The following is a 16,441-nucleotide window of genomic DNA, read 5'->3' as shown; positions in this document are numbered from 1 at the left end:
ATGTTCTTCTCTCTCATCTTCACCTTCCGGGTACTACTAGACTTTCTGACCAAATCAAACATAGAAATTATAGATTCCTGTGGAATTACATATTTCTCCCTCTGAGCAATTGTCATGGTTATAAGGGTTTGTGTGATTACCTGACAATTATCTGTCTCATATACTATATGTAACCTCCTTAAGGACAGGAGTATGAAGGCCTTTCCTTACCATTGTATCAACAGCTCTTGATAGCGTGTCTGAAACACAGTCAGTTCTCAAGTAATATTTCCTGGCTGAATAATTGAATTAATGAGTCACACTGAGGGGCGCCCGGGTGGCTCAGTCGGTTAAGCATCCGACTTCAGCTCAGGTCACGATCTCACGGTCTGTGAGTTCGAGCCCCGCATCGGGCTCTGGGCTGATGGCTCAGAGCCTGGAGCCTGCTTCTGATTCTGTGTCTCCCTCTCTCTCTGCCCCTCCCCCGTTCACGCTCTATCTCTCTCTGTCTCAAAAATAAATAAAAACGTTAAAAAAAAATTTTTTTAAAAAATGAGTCACACTGAATCAGTGAATTGGTGCTCCAGGAAAGAATAGATGAGAAAACACCAGTCACCAATAGAAACTTGAGTCAAGTGTTCTAAAATTGAATGATGTTAAGTATTCGGTGCCCATATGAAGTGTGATAACTGTCTTTTAATTTTACACTACCCAGGGAACCTTAGCTTTTTCTATGAAGATAGCTGTCAAAACGTCGCTTCGTCACCAACATATGTCCTCTCACACCAAATTCAATAAATAACCAAGTGGAAGACACTGTATGAGGTGTCCCCAATAGTATAAATATACCTTTGGTTATTGATATATCAAATTTATGTATTGAACTTCACACTTTATAAAATACACTTTTGCATACATTATCTCCTTTAACCCTCACAATAATTTTGTAAAGCACTTGCATATTTTTTTTACAGCTTTTTTTCACTTCGGCGTAGAGCAACTCAAAGCGTCATTGCTCCAACATTAACTGACATGTTCAAGTTCAAAAACTTTGGCAGTGACAAAACTCCACCTCAGCTCTTCTTGTCCCATGTGCAGGTGTTAACAGCCTAGATTTTCCAGGTAGGAACTAAGCTTCCACTTCCCTGTGTATTTCCCTTCTCTCCATCTCACTCCCTGGTGCCCAGCCCAAGTGCCTCAGAAGTGGTCTCGGTGACTAGCAACCACACTTGGTGTAATTTCTATTCATGCCTGCCATTGCATTTCCCAAAGATGAGAAGATAAACCGTGGTGGGCAACCAATAGTGTTTGTCAAATGGATTGTCTACTCTACCCTCGCACTTTGTGTTCATACAGGAAAACACATTTTTGAGTTTTAAGCTCCTCAGGTTTGAGAATATAAATTTCTGTATAAGAAGCATCCTATTTATTATTTATTATTTTTCGACGGCTTTAGAGTATGTCTCTTTTTAAATAGGTAATAGCTAGAGGGGAAAGTCTTGTGTAATTTCTGAGATGTGCGTTTTTTCTTATGCGTTTACATCATGATACCACAGATTAGAGTGGGTCTTATCCAGAGTGACTGGAACACGGCTAGCTCATAGAGATGAGCTCAATGATAAATTTCTGCTTAACTGGATGTGTAACATACAACAATTCTGCTGAATACACTGGCAAATCCAAAAGAAGTTCCAAAAATGGTTTTAAATAATCATTGCTGGACTAACAACATAAGCTCCCTTGTAATTACTTTAAAAGAAACTATTCTTATTTTGATTCTTCTGATACATTCTCTCTTCAGAAAGGAACTCAAGAGTAGAATTAACAAGTCAAAGGGCATGAACATCTTCCTTACATTGTACTACCTTGAGGCAAATGTTAACATTTTGACACTCTCATCTCCTGCCATACTCCTGTTTGTTTTTCTTAGTTGAGATGTAATCTGTTTTTCTACCTGACATTAAGTGTTTTATTTTACCAGTAAAGCATTTATTCCAATCCTCTAATTGAAGGTTACTACCTCCCTGTGTTACAGTTCAAAAGTTTTCCTGATTTATGTAACCACTATTAAAATTTTGGTATGCACTTTCCTTACTTGTTCCTTTGCTAAACTGGCATACAATATACATATAAATATGATTGCCACTATTGTTGTTTTTATAAAAATGGAATGGTACACATAACTAATTTTTTTTTCCTTAGCAATGAATCATTATGCTGTCCTAAATCTCCTCAGATAGATCTACTGCATTCTATCAAATAAGTACATAATATTCCATAGAATAGAAGTATAGTAATTTATGAAACCATCTTTTGTTGATAGACATTCAGGGTATTTTTCCTTATTTTTTCCCATTATAAAAAAATAAAGCAATAAGAATCATAGTACATACATTGAAAATATGGCATTTTTATTTTTTAAAAAATAGTTCTTTGCTAAGGATTACAAATTTAACTAACAAATACAGTTAGGTTCTTTCCATTATTTTCCGTGAGGGCACAGCCCACATTTTGTCTGGTTCATTGCTCTTTTGCCCAAACAGAACATAGAGCATAGCATATAGAAAGTTTGAGTCAAATACATATTTGTTGGATTGAACTGAACAGATAACATTATTGTGGGAGCCTTGAGTTGAAAAGCCATCATTGTGTTAGCTCTGCACTGTGATGTTCAGGTAGGGCACCAGAGTCAGGGCTTAATCAGGACATTCACAAAGCCATCATTTGCATCCAGCTTGGTCACCAATGGGCAGTGCGTCTTTGAACTCATCTCTTTCCACTTCATTTTTTATTGATAAATTGGTTAAATGACATGCTTCTCACGTCTCATAGCTGTATCCCACTTTAATACACATTTTACTCTTATCAAGTGTCTGACAATAACATGCTCCTTTAGTATTAAAATAATATATTAAAATTATGTATTTGTAATTATGAGAGTATTCGTTGACATCTCTTTATAGCACATTTCACATGCAGAGAATGAAATGATTATTAAATTCTTCCCACTCATTGACTCAGGTTTAAAGTATTCAAAACCTATGTGGGAAATTGTTCTCCTCGTCTACAGTCATGCTGAAAACCACATGGCACCATCAGGGAGTGATGAACGAAGACAATGAAAATGACTCAGTATAAGCCCATCTACTTGAGCAGGAAAACCAGACGTCCCCTGGGGTAGGTGCAACTACTTCTTGAATATTGGAGATCAAGGGTACTCAACAGTTAACGCCCTTGTTTTCCTCATTTGAATTCCAAGTAAATTAAGACCTAGGGAAGTTAGGTAGATGGAGGCTACAATATAACATTTATTACCAATAAAGATGTCATGGGAGGATGTGACTTATACATCCATGGGCAAGCAAGGATCTCATTATGGCAGGCTCACTCTCTCTGTTGCAGAGGGTGTTGGACTTTGGGAGCAGACCAGTCTTCGTAACACAAAAGAGGAGAAGGAGCAGAGCAGAACAGAGCAAAACACTCACTTCCTACAGGCAGCTCATACCTAAAAGAGAAGAGGAGGGGATGGGCTGGACACACCCTGTTCCTTCTGTCAACCTCGCCAGTTAGATATGTCACTCTCCCTCCTTGGTGGGGGAACTAGTCACAGGGAGAAAAGAGTCCAGACAGTTTAGGCTAACGGAACCCCTTTTACATGGAAGATAGTAGCAAGATAAGAAAGAACAGCTTCTTCACTATTGAAAAACACATTTTTTTGGTTATACATATGTGACTGCCTTTTACAGGGATTTGGGTCTTGAGATAGCAGACAACCTATGCATTGTCTGGCTACGTCCACGAAAAGATCACACACACACACACACACACACACCACAGGTGAGCACAAACACATCTGCCAAAGCATATGATGAGGGCATTTCTGGTGATCATGAGAAGGAAGAGACCCTAATTGTAAAAATCATGTGCTGGTGTCTTGACTTTAAATTCTTAACCAGCTTATAATGAATTTTGGAACATAACCTTTTTCAGTTTATTTTGAAAACAGAGCATGGAAATCAAGTTCGTCCGTGATTCCATATGCGTTTTTAAAATTTCCACAGCATATATTTTTCCTACTGAATTGCTATATTCTTTCTTTTTAATAAGTGTTTACTCTGAGCCTTTGTTGAACACCTTTAATAACATTGATCCAAATCTTACAAGGGAAGTATTATCAAGCCCATTTTATAAATGAGAAAATTTAGGTTCATTTTTTTTTTTAATTTTTTTTTTAACGTTTATTTATTTTTGAGACAGAGAGAGACAGAGCATGAATGGGGGAGGGGCAGAGAGAGAGGGAGACACAGAATCTGAAACAGGCTCCAGGCTCTGAGCCATCTGCCCAGAGCCTGACGCGGGGCTCGAACTCACGGACCGCGAGATCGTGACCTGAGCCGAAGTCGGACGCTTAACCGACTGAGCCACCCAGGCGCCCCGAAAATTTAGGTTCAGATAGATAATTTGTTTAACATAACACACAGGTAGGAAAGAAAAACTGTATTTGAGCCCAGGTCTTCCTACCTCACAGGTTCTCCACCCTATTTACTTATGCAGGTGTCTATCATGTTTGATAAAAATTACTTGTGGGTGGGATCATGGTTTCGATTTATTCATTTTTTCCATCATTTTTATTGCTACTAATTTTTTTTTGTCCTAGCAAAGAACACAGTGTTCTCATTTAGTAGGTATTTAGTTAATATTTAAGTTTAGGTAAATAGACAATTATGAAATCCTAGATATGGAAGATGTGTAGAAATATTCCAGTTTGAATCTGTCATTTTATAATTTAGGAAATTAAGGCCCAGAGAAGAGCTTCACATTCAAATAGCCAGGAGAGTGTCCAATCCAAACAAGAATGTAACTCCTCATGTGTGGCCTTTCCCATCTTCCTGCTACCATTTCCCCTTCACAATGGAATCGTGCAAGCGATAAGTGGCTTGCCATGAGTTATGGATGGCTTGGAAATAGGAGGAGGCAGCGGCTGCCTCTCATGGAACACAAGACTTGAGGGAACAAAGGGCATGTCTGTGTCATGAAGCTGGAAAGACAGGAAGGAAAATAACAATAATGAAAGATCGCATTTATTGATTAGAGAATCAGCAGAAAATAGTGGTGAAATGCATGGACGCTGAAGTCACATGGCCTGAATTAAAATGTGTAGAGGCAATCTGCTACTTACTAGTGGTATGATCTTGGACAAGCTACTTAGCCTGCATGAGCCTCAGTTTCTTCATCTGTAATATGGGAATGTGGTATCTCACACTGTGAAATTTTAAGTATGTATATGTATGTATATGTATATATAATATATATAGATATAGATACAGATGATATAGATATAGATTATATATAGATATAGATATAGATATAGATATAGATATAGATAGATATCCTGGGGCCTGGGTGGCTCAATTGGTTGGGTGACTGACTCTTGCTTTCAGGTCAGGTCATGATCCCAGGATCGGGGGATCAAGCCCTGTGTCTGGCTCCATGCTGACAGTGCTGAGCCTGCTTGAGATTCTCTCTCTCTCTCTTCCTCTTAGTCCTTTATTTGACACTTTTTGTCAAATAAATAATAAATAAATAAAAATATATTGCACTGACCTCCCCATCACAGACTAAGCACTATTGGTTATTATTTGAACACTTTCTAGGTTCCAGAGACTGTGCCAAATGCTTAGAAACCATTAGTTTTGATTTGTATCTTATTATTAAATATTAAATAAGATAAGCTGTTGCTACATTTTATAAAGGAGCCTTTTTGAGACATGAAGAGAATAAGCAACTGGGCTAGGATTCCGTACCTGTCAATGGAGGCGTATAAACCTGGGTTATCTTCCACCAGAGCCCCTGCTGCTAACCCCTGTGCTGGGGGCCAAACCTCATTATCAGCTCTCTTCTACATAAAAGACAAACTGTTTGGGGATCCTTACTGTGGCAGATACAAAATTCTAACCAAAGCTACTTTTTTCTACCCAAGCCTCCATCGAGTCTCCTGTGGTTCCAGGAGGGTGGGCCCACCGGGAACCCTATCATCCCTAATTCAGAAGCATCTAGATTGGCTTAGACATGGCTCTGAAATTCTGAAAGTTTGGAATTCCCATAAGTGGATCTTAAAAGAAAACCCGTGATATGGACTCCCCTGGAATTAAATAGTGTTGAAATAATTAGAATCAGGCCAAGTCTGAGGCCTTTTCTTGAGAAGTATCAGGCAGGTGGCTTCCATTCAAGAGCATACGTATACAAAAGCTTATATGGAACAGACATCCAGGGTCAAGAGCATGTCACTATCCAAGAGTATTTTAGAAGGGAAGGACCATGGACCTTTCCAACAACTACAAAATGGCCACTGAAATCATCTGCTTTGTCTCTGAGAAAGTGTCACAAGTGGTGTCTAAACTTAAGACTGCGGAAAACAATTATTTCTGCCAGTGTTTGCCGTTTAGATAAAGCTCCTAGGGAAATGGGTTGAGAATCATTTTATCAGCACATGTTTATTATTAAGCTTGTTGTGTACTCAGCACCGGGTTAAATAAACTTTGAAGTTTCCTACCACACATTTGAGGTGAATTTAAAGCTCTTAATGGACATGATCGCATGATGTCAAATAGAATGTTACAGTAATGACAGTTCCCTAACTCCATTTGCCATCATTTTCAGAGATTCTGTTAGTAATAAAGTAAAAGTTTGGTGTGTTAGAAAAGCAAGTAATTACTTCTGAAGAGTAACATTAAATCAGATAAAATAAAATGAGATTTTTCTCTCTGTTCTCCAGTCTGCAATAAATTGTTGGCTGGTATTCCCCATAGCCATTAAAAACTCTGGCTGTTAAAGTTACTGTTTCAATTATGATTTATAACATGAAGAAGATTCAAAAAGAGTGAGTCTAGCTCCAACTCAATAGGGCTAATTAAATTTTAACCTGCTAGATAAGCAATACAATTATTTTTATACTCTCAAGATTTCTTTTTTTTAAATGTTTGTTTCTATTTTTGTCACTACTTGAAGTCTATTTCTCATCATTTCAAAAAGTGTACATGTTAAATTAAGTTAGATTCCTAAACTTTTCCAGCATCATAAATGGTTCACTGACTTAATTTGGCAAGAAGACACTGGATTTAATTACTAGCATAAACATAAGGCTAAATGAACACTTCTAAGAAGAATAGCAAGCACACTATGCATAATAAAATCTGATTCTGAACTTCAATGGCTACTTCACTGTCTATCATCGTCCATGCTGTGGTTGGAACTGAAAATGACCAAAATCTCTTAATACTTAATCCAGCAGAGGTGGACTTTTAATTTCAATTCTGGTTCTGACTTACTCTGAGATCCTAGGAAAGATGCTTATCTATGGCTTAGTGTTTCCTGTTTATTAAATAAGGAGAAAAAAGAGTACTAAAGTAATGTCCACAGAGGGGAGACTGTTAAATAGGCACGTAATGCAAGGTGAGTATTATAATTAGTAAGTACTTACTTGTACATCATCTTATAAGCCATAAAGCCAGTCATTAGCACTTAGGACTCTTAAGACAATTCACTAGGCATGGTTTAAAACCAAATGTGAACCTGATTCCCAGAAGCCTTCAGTCCAGCTGAAGGGATGGGATGCACATACTAAAATTTGTTGATTACTAAACTGACCATCAGTCAACTTTGCAGTTTGACTGCCATAGACATAAACGGTTGATATAATTGCTTTATTCATCTTGAAGTGGTGATGTCATTTCTGCTATATGTTAATCAAAACTATAAATAAAGCAAGGCAAGAACACGGTGTGATTTTAAATGCACTATGTAATATTGCATTCTGACACGAACTGAGTGTCCCACAGTTCAATTAAATTCTGATACTAACTGGCGCTAGCATCAGATCCCACAAGTTAAAGGGTAGGGTGCGCAATAAGATTGCCCTTGTATCAAATGCTAGCTGCAAGTGGTCCCCGGGCTTCCTGCACTTCTGTGTGACTTGGCTACAAATTCGGAAGGTCACACAACCCTCCTTCAGATTTGCTAATACAGTAGAACAACTCACAGAACTCAGGAAAGCACCACACTTCACAGTTACCGTTTTGTTATAAAGGATACAAATGAAAAGCCAGATGAAGAAGTACATAGCACAAGGTCTGGAAGAGTGCCGAGTGTAGGAGTTTCTGTCTCTGTGGAGTCAGGGTGCACCGCCATCGCAGTATGTCAACGTGTTCACCAACCAGGATGCTCCCCAAGCCTGGGTGTACTGCGTTTTTTATGGCTATTTCATTAGATAGGCATGATGGATTAAATCACTGGCCATGTGATTAAATTCAATCTCCAGCTGCCCTCCTCTCCCCAGAGGTCAGGGGACGAGGCTGAAGGTTCCAACCTTCTAAGCACTTAGTTGGTTCTCCTCCACATTTCATTAGCATAAACTCAAGTATGGTCCAAAGGGGTTCATTATGTGTACCATAACACATTCCTATCACTCAAGAAATTCCAAGGGTTTTTGAAGTTCTGTGCCAGCAACAGGGACAATTTAGGAGTGCTATGTGGATGATAGAGACAGTAGGTGTTGCAGAAGCTCTTGAGAGGAGAGACTCCTCCAGTAGGGGAGCTGGAGTGATCAAGGTCAACTACATGAATGGGGTGAGACATGAATTAGCCACTAGAGTATGGCTAACATTTGATGAACAGAGATGTAAGTGTAAAACTTGAGTAAAAAACAAAAGTAAAACATAAAAGCAAGAAAGTACAAAGGATAGTGAAGCAATGAAGAGCAAACCAGTTAGACCAAAGCAGATTTATGATGGGGTACAGTGAAAGTTAAAGTCCATTGTAAGCACTCCTATATACCCAAGGCTCTTTTAATCAAGAAATTCAATCATGTATTTTCAGAAAAAAATTCTAATTATTAATATGGGCAAAGAAAACTACTATCAGATTGCCTATATTTGGCCTCAAAATTTAATAGCCTAGTATTTTCCAAACCAAACCAAAACAAAACAACCAAAACGAAACAAACAAAGCAAAACGAAAAAACCCAACAACACCCGGAACAATGACAGCAACAAAACTTTAGAATGGCACTGGAGTTGGTTAGAAACTGAACACTCCTTGAATAAGTGATTTGGACAAAGTATGTCAAAGGAATATAAACAATATTTCAAATTGCTGTTACTGGCTCTGGAAACCAAAATAATGTGCCTTGGGCTCAGCTGTCCTCTTGTATATATAAACAAAACAGACTCTGCACTTTGTTTCTTTTCTGGCCAAGAGAAATTAGGCTCCCGTGGCTTCAGACAGCTGTCACGCATTTCCCTGACTGCTGCCACACGAGTGTTAGGCTCTGCGGATCATTACCAACACCAACATCTGGCTCTGCCTGCCTGCTTTCAAACAGAGCTTAATTTTTTTTCCAAGTTTCCAGAAACAGGAAATACCACGTGCACTTCAGTGGAATTTGGGATTAAATATTTCTAAAACCAACTGCTGTTTTTACAAGACATCTTGGAGTGATGGTTTACTTTATGGCTTTTTCCTTTGCAAATTCTTCTCTCTATATGAATTGCTGTGAAATCTCCAAGGCCCTTTGCCTTCCCATCAGGCTACATGATTGTGTTTTTATTCATTCCCCGAAGAATATGTTTGAGACTCCACTAAGGGTCTGACCACCAACCACACCAGTAACATCTCAAATTGCAGGAATTTTTGTCGCCTGTTCAGAACAGTAGTAGGTTTGACCATTGCCAAGTGTGTGGAAACTTTGGGGAGCCCTCACTCTCACTAGCATTCACTAGTATTAACCACCATTTGTCCCTAGAAGGGGTTCTTTTGGGGGATGGGCAGGGAAGGGAAAAGAGTTTAGCAGAAACTGGATCCCCCTTCTACATGGGGAAGTAGGAATCGGTAAATGGCTGACTCAGAGATTAATAATAGCTACTACCATTATCCTCATTTTCAAGTTAAGGAACCTTATGTAGACTGAGGAAGAAAGCCATGTAAACAGTCCATATTCCTGCATTTCTACATGAACTTCTGGCTCGGGGAGAAAACCACAGCATGCTGAATCTCCTCTTCTTGTCATCTTTTATCCTCTGTAGCAAGAGACAGCCTCTACTCCAGGGAGAGTGTGAGTCTGAGAGCAGAAAAGCGTGTTTGCTGAAGAAGGATTGAGAGAGTGGGAATGGAGGAAGAAAATGTACAGTAGGGCTAGAAATGACACACTTGCATTAGCCGCTAAAGGCTTTCACATCTTTCTGACTTTGGACGCTGTGGAAGTAAAACTCTTGCTCATTTTATACATCTTCCTTTCTCAATCTTGAATTTTTATTTGTTGACTAATAAATGATTTTTACTAATGAGACACAGTTTTCTCTGATGCCTACTTAAAATAGAGGTTTGTAAGAATTATATTTCTATGGAAGGGATGCTTGGGTGGCTCAGCAGTTTAGGCATCTGACTCTTGATTTCACTTCAGGTCATGATCTCACGGTTCATGAGTTTGAGCCCCACATGAGGCTCTGCACTGAAAGTGCGGAGCCTGCCTGGGATTCTCTCTCTCTCTCTCTCTCTCTCTCTCTCTCTCTCTCTCTCCCCTTCTCTCTCTGCCCTCCCCCCCCCACCGCCTCTCAAAATAAATTAAACTTAAAAAAAGGAATTATATTCTATGGATGTAACAAAGGTGGAAGAATTAAAAAGCAAGCCTAAGAAATCTCTGAAATCATGAGAATCCACATTAGTTTTACAGCCACAAATCTTGAGTGAAGATGTCAGGATAGAAATTTAAGGAAAGTGTAAGGTCAGAGTGACAAGGTGGTGGGAATATCCATTCTTTAATCTGTAATGTAAAGACATTTCCTGAAGGCACTGCTTCACTTTTGTTAGGTACCCTCTCTCTTCCCACCATCATTTCTTTCTCCCAGTAGAAAGATCTACATATGTCAAGTCCTAAGCCCCGTGTTTTCCTCTGCAGTACAGCGTGAGGCCACAGAGTAACATTAGCAGGCTTTGTCTTGATCTCCCCTGAAATCCTTTTCTACAGGATTCCCCTGTTCTCAGAAGAGCCCTGAAGTCACTCTTAAGTCTTCTGTCAGAAAAGGAAAGCACTCCATTAAAATCTACAGTTAATCACTGCTTACATTAAAATGATAAGGGGACATGAAGAGACATTTAGCTAAAGATTTCAACTCTAGGGGAGAAAAAAAGCTGATACTAACAACTAGCATTTACTCAGAACCTACTATGTGCTTGAAGCCATGTTAGGTGATTGTGGTTGGCAGCCATGTGATTTCGGCGGACAGAAGGACACGAGGGCAGCGGGAGCCAGATGACTCTGTGTGGTTCTGAGTGTGCACGTGGCTTCTCCGCCAGCTACCTTCTTCTGCTAGTGGACAACGTGGTTGGGAGGGTGGTGCAGGCAATTCTTAGAGATTCCAATTGAATGTACATTCCTTCAGCAGTTCTTTAAAGCATTAACCTATTGTTATCTATTTACAAGGGGTTCATAATCTATTCATCTCTGATCATTCTTTCCTGCGGCTTAAGTCAAACGTGGGGCCCTTAAGAACTTGAAGTAAAGGCAAAAGCACTAAGCTCCAGGCACAGTTTCAACCCTCTTTCTCTCCTTGGTCACAAGGTCACACTTCTCCCAACTTTATCTCAGATGCTGCTAATCCACTCTTCACCAAACTCTGCTCCTCAGTCACTAAAGGCCACAGCCAGTCTCCCTCTTCAGTTCCCAAATTCCATCTTCTCCAGCCCCAATCCCTACTCTTACCATTAGGCCAGAATTCTCACCCAGAACTTATTTCCTTTCAGGATTAGGGTGACAGTGAACCCTATATTAACGTACTTGTGGGTTTAAAAAACATTTTGGAGCTAGACTGAAAATACAGATCATTTATTACATTGACTGCTCTAAGTTCTTTTTTTTTTTTTAAGTTTATTTATTTATTTTGAGAGAGAGGAGAGAGAGAGCATGCTCACATGGGAAAGATAGAGAGAGAGGCTCTGCTGTGTCAACAAGGAGCCAATGTGGGGCTCGAACTCACGACGGTGAGATCATGACCTGAGCTGAAACAAGAATCAGATGCTCAACTGACTGGGCCACCCAGGCACCCCAAATTGACTGCTCTAAGTTCTAAACAAATTCTTTAAAACAAACAATTTAGAAGTAAAAATTCAGGCACTTGGTAAATTTCCTGAGTTAGAGCAAGAGGAATTGAGCTTTCCAATAGTTTTCCAAAGTTTCCCAGGAGAAAAAGACAGAATGCTAATCTTCCTATCCCCACTTCCTCCCCCTGAACACTCCACCAGGGATTCAGTTATGGTTTCCAGTGAAGTTCCTAGCAGCTGCATGTGTTCAAACAAAGCTAACTGTAATAAGCCATGTCCAACAAATCAAGCACAACTTGTATGAATTTTTACGGCAACCTTAAGTTTTTGCCTAGTGAAATCCAATCCTATGTTCCCACTTGGGTCTCAGCTTCGCCAGTCACCTTGGATTCCCCACAGTTCTCTTATCTGGACTACAAGTACAAAGTAGGCAGAGGTTGGAAGATTTTCATGTCAAAGTATCCCTTTGAGTGAATGGATGAGGATATCAAATGAACACATATAGAGAATTTGGGTGCCCAAACTTCTCAGTTAGGTGACAAGCCTGTGATTCTTAGCCAAAAGAGCTTAATAAAAATCTCTTCCCTGGGGCGCCTGGGTGGCGCAGTCGGTTAAGCGTCCGACTTCAGCCAGGTCATGATCTCGCGGTCCGGTCCGTGAGTTCGAGCCCCGCGTCAGGCTCTGGGCTGATGGCTCGGAGCCTGGAGCCTGTTTCCGATTCTGTGTCTCCCTCTCTCTCTGCCCCTCCCCCGTTCATGCTCTGTCTCTCTCTGTCCCAAAAAAAAAAAAAAAAAAAATCTCTTCCAGGTACAGCTTCTTGAATGAGCAGAGAATACGTTTGCTGGTATTGCTAGTGTCTATATAATTGAAATCCTCACTGTTGGGACTTTTAAAGGCATTGAATGAAGAAATTCTCACCCAAAGAGCAGATTTTGCTGACCCGTAAGGAATGTAAACCTCCGAGGGGGAAAAATTGTAGCTGCTATTCCTGCCAGCCACCACTACCAGCTAATGAGAAGCAAATTCTAAGTTCAGACATGGTCAATATTAAGACAGTCAATATTAAGCCAATATTACACATTTCATGTGTTTAATACCAATTATAGTGGCTCAAAATACAATGGCAGTAGGACATACCAATTAACTTTTTATATAATTAAATCCTGGATCTCTTAAATCAATATACAAATGAATTCATACACTACACAGAAAAATATTTTTATTGGAGTTTCTGACACCTAAAAAAATAGGATGACAGCTCTGGTTTCTTCTAAAAGTCTCAAGATGACTAGTATATTACCTCTGTTATTTTTAAAATTTATTTAAAATATTTTCTTATTAAAAACGGAACTAACAAAATTCCACAACTAGCTCCTTCATTTACAGAGAATTCTCTTTTAACCAGCCATTCATTTATTATTTCCTAATCACACAGAAGAATAGCTCTAAGGAAAAGTTACATTGAAAGCAAAGATAAAGGTGGGTAGGATTCCAAGGCAAACCTCTGCATTGAGAGACTGTGTATAAGTATCACATACTTTCTTCCACAACTTCATGCAGCTTGGGAATATAGTCTATAGCATTTACCACTAGCCCAAGAATTATTCCTCACACTTCTGGTTCTGTATCAAGGAGTGGCTTTGAAATACACTGGGTTCTAATTTAATGATGGTAAATCTTGGTTTGAAAAATATGGAAATGAAAAATAATCTTCAGTATGTCATTTGGTGAAAGGAGAGCAGAGGAAAAGGACAGAGGCTAGAGACTGGCTCTTGCCTGGATTTTATCTGTATCACTTTACTTCTTTGGGCCTGGAGAAAATGAAGATGGTAATTACACTTGTCACCAGAAAACAAGAGTGTTGCTCTTTGAACTTCTTGGCGAAGCCTACATTACGTAAGTGCAATGTCCCAGGACTGGGATGCTCTTAGAACAACAGCTTGCATTACAATTTTAGAGCTGCAAAACTGGAGTGAAGACACAAAATGCATTTTTTCTCTACAAAAAAAAATGAAACCCTTCCTAACTCAAAACTTAGGCACAGTCTTTAAAGGATGTGAACAATAAACACAGAAACCATTTTCTTTGTAAGACTGGAATCACTGTTTTCCTTAGAATTACAGAAGCCACATCCAACATTTAGATCTGTGTCTAGTTCAAGTTCCACTGCTTGCGCGAGTCCACTAATGTCCAGAGCATCCTTTTTTATCTGTAAAATGGGCCTATTATTTTTTTTTTATCCAACTTACAAGAGCATTGTGAGATTTCAATGAGGTAATACATGTGACATGCCATATACTCATAAGCTCTTGAACACCTGAGTTTCATACGGTGCTATGAGGCCAGAGGCCAAGCCAGATCCCTGAATCTTCTTTTCCAAGGTGCCTTCCCACACTCTAGGGTGAACCTAAGATTTGTTTCCTCTTACATACCCTTTCCTCTGCAATGTGCAATGGTACAGGCCATCTAAACTCTTTTATTCCACCCCTTGCATTCTAATGAGCCTTCTTCTTCAGCCAACTTGAAGCTCGCTTTAACGATATGTGTCAAGAATACAGAATGTGTTGTGTGTTTCATATGATTTATATATATTTCCTACTAAGTAAAGTATTGCATAATACTTGTAGAAGATTTGGACTAGTCAGAGAAAGCACCATTTAGGCTTGGACTTGAACTTGCAGTCAGATGTTCTGAGTTCTAGACCTGGCTTGACTCTTCTCAGTGCAAAAGCGTATGCTCACCTCCAGGTTGCTGGTCCAACATTGTGAAGTTTGGTCCAAACAACCCCCCTTATCAAACTTATCTGAGTGCTCCTTACCGCTGTAATTAGCAGAGCCCCAGCCGTTGTACCACATGAATAGGGCCTGGGAATGTGCACTGCATTAAAAAAACAAACAGCCCCCCCCCCAAAAAAAAAAAACCAACAAAACAAAAACTACTCTGGTGATTCTCACACAGCCCAACGTTTCAGAAGCTCTGCTCCAAAATTCTACACTACGGTTTGAGTGGCAAAGAGAAGATGGTCTGATCCTGCAGCACTGGCATCATCTGGGAACTTGTTAGAAATGAAGAATCTTCCCTTAGCGCCCAGGCCTACTGAATCAGAAACCTGCATTTTAACAAAATCCTCAGAAGAATAAAAAAGATTCTGATACACATTAAAGGCTTGAAAACCTCTGCTGTACCTCGGTATCATCTGGAAAGCTTTACAAGCTACTGATACCTGCGCCCAGGGATTTCTCCTGTACTTAATCTGGTTTCTGGGGGTGCGGTCTGGGCAAACAGCTCTTACAAGCTTCCCAAGTTATTCTAAGGCACAGCCAGGTAGAGGACCAATTTACCCTAAATGGCAGTCCTTTATGATTAGGCTATAACCTGAGTTAAACTGGCTTTTCTGGCCTTGCCCAGCGCCCTAAGGACCGCTTAGAGTAAACAGTGGTTTTTAAGGGACAATGGACTCTGGAGACAAGTTCAACCACACAGCTTCAGGTTTACGAACCCCGAGGCGGGAGACTTCCTGTACCTTCCCGCGAGGGAGCAGGGCGCTATGCCCGGGTCCGCCCCGGGGGCCCCCCCCCGGCCCCGCCCAGTTCGCCCCCTCCCCGCCCCTCCCTCCCCCGTGACGTGCCGCAGCGGGCCGGGATCATGCGCACTCGCGCCCCGCGCCCCGCACGGCTGCTCCGCCTCGGCGCTTGTCATTCTCCGCGGCGCGGCGGCGAGTGCGGACTGCGGTGCTCGCCCGCTAGCTCCCCCGCCGGCGCACCCGCGATGTGACCGACTGCCTGGGAGCGGGCTTGCGGTTCTGCGGGCAACAGCGCCTCGGCTCTTCCCTTGCCGCGTTCCTTGTTGAGTCGCCATTCCCTTGGAGCCGGCGACACGCACCAGGGGCTCGGAGCGCCGCACTTCGGGGTCGGTGGCATCTGCAGCTCTCGGGTCCGCGCGGCCGGGTGCATCCTCGGTCGCCGTTGCCGCCGCCGCCGGACGGTGCGCCCTGGCGAGTGCCCGACCCCGGGCACGGCGGAGCTAGGCGGCTGGTGCAGAGCGACAGCGCCTATCTTTGCACCCGCCGCTGTCGCCCGGGCAGTGAGAGGCCAGCAGGGTTGCGCGCTGCGCAGCTCGGTCCCCCTGGAAGGCTCCCTGTCTCCTGCGTCCCAGTAAGTTGACTGTAGTTTCTGAAGTTGGAGGGAGCCTGGGAAGGGGAGGTGCGTTTTTAATATCTTCTTGTGGGAAGCTTGGGGTGGCCCCTCTTGTTAGTAGCAGGGCTACATCTCGGCGAGTTCAGGGTGCGAAGAAACGGACGCTGCACGCGGGGAGAGGCAGTCCAGGGCGGACTGGCTGCAGCCTCTGATTAATGTGCCACTTGGAAATG

General features: G+C 41.3%; 1 protein-coding gene across 1 annotated transcript in view; it reads left to right on the top strand.

Annotated features, from left to right (window-relative positions):
• Window positions 1-16,088: 16,088 nt before the first annotated feature.
• The window catches only part of PAG1 (phosphoprotein membrane anchor with glycosphingolipid microdomains 1), a 140,906-nt gene continuing 140,553 nt past the window's right edge, over window positions 16,089-16,441 (top strand). Inside the window, exon 1 of the mRNA XM_058699931.1 lies at window positions 16,089-16,226. The gene's annotated coding sequence lies outside the window, so the exon portion shown is untranslated. The remainder of the gene's footprint in view (window positions 16,227-16,441) is intronic.

The sequence above is a fragment of the Neofelis nebulosa genome, chromosome 14, assembly GCF_028018385.1.
Source record: "Neofelis nebulosa isolate mNeoNeb1 chromosome 14, mNeoNeb1.pri, whole genome shotgun sequence".
Classification (NCBI taxonomy): Eukaryota; Metazoa; Chordata; class Mammalia; order Carnivora; family Felidae; genus Neofelis; species Neofelis nebulosa.
This window is presented reverse-complemented; position numbering and strand designations above follow the sequence as displayed.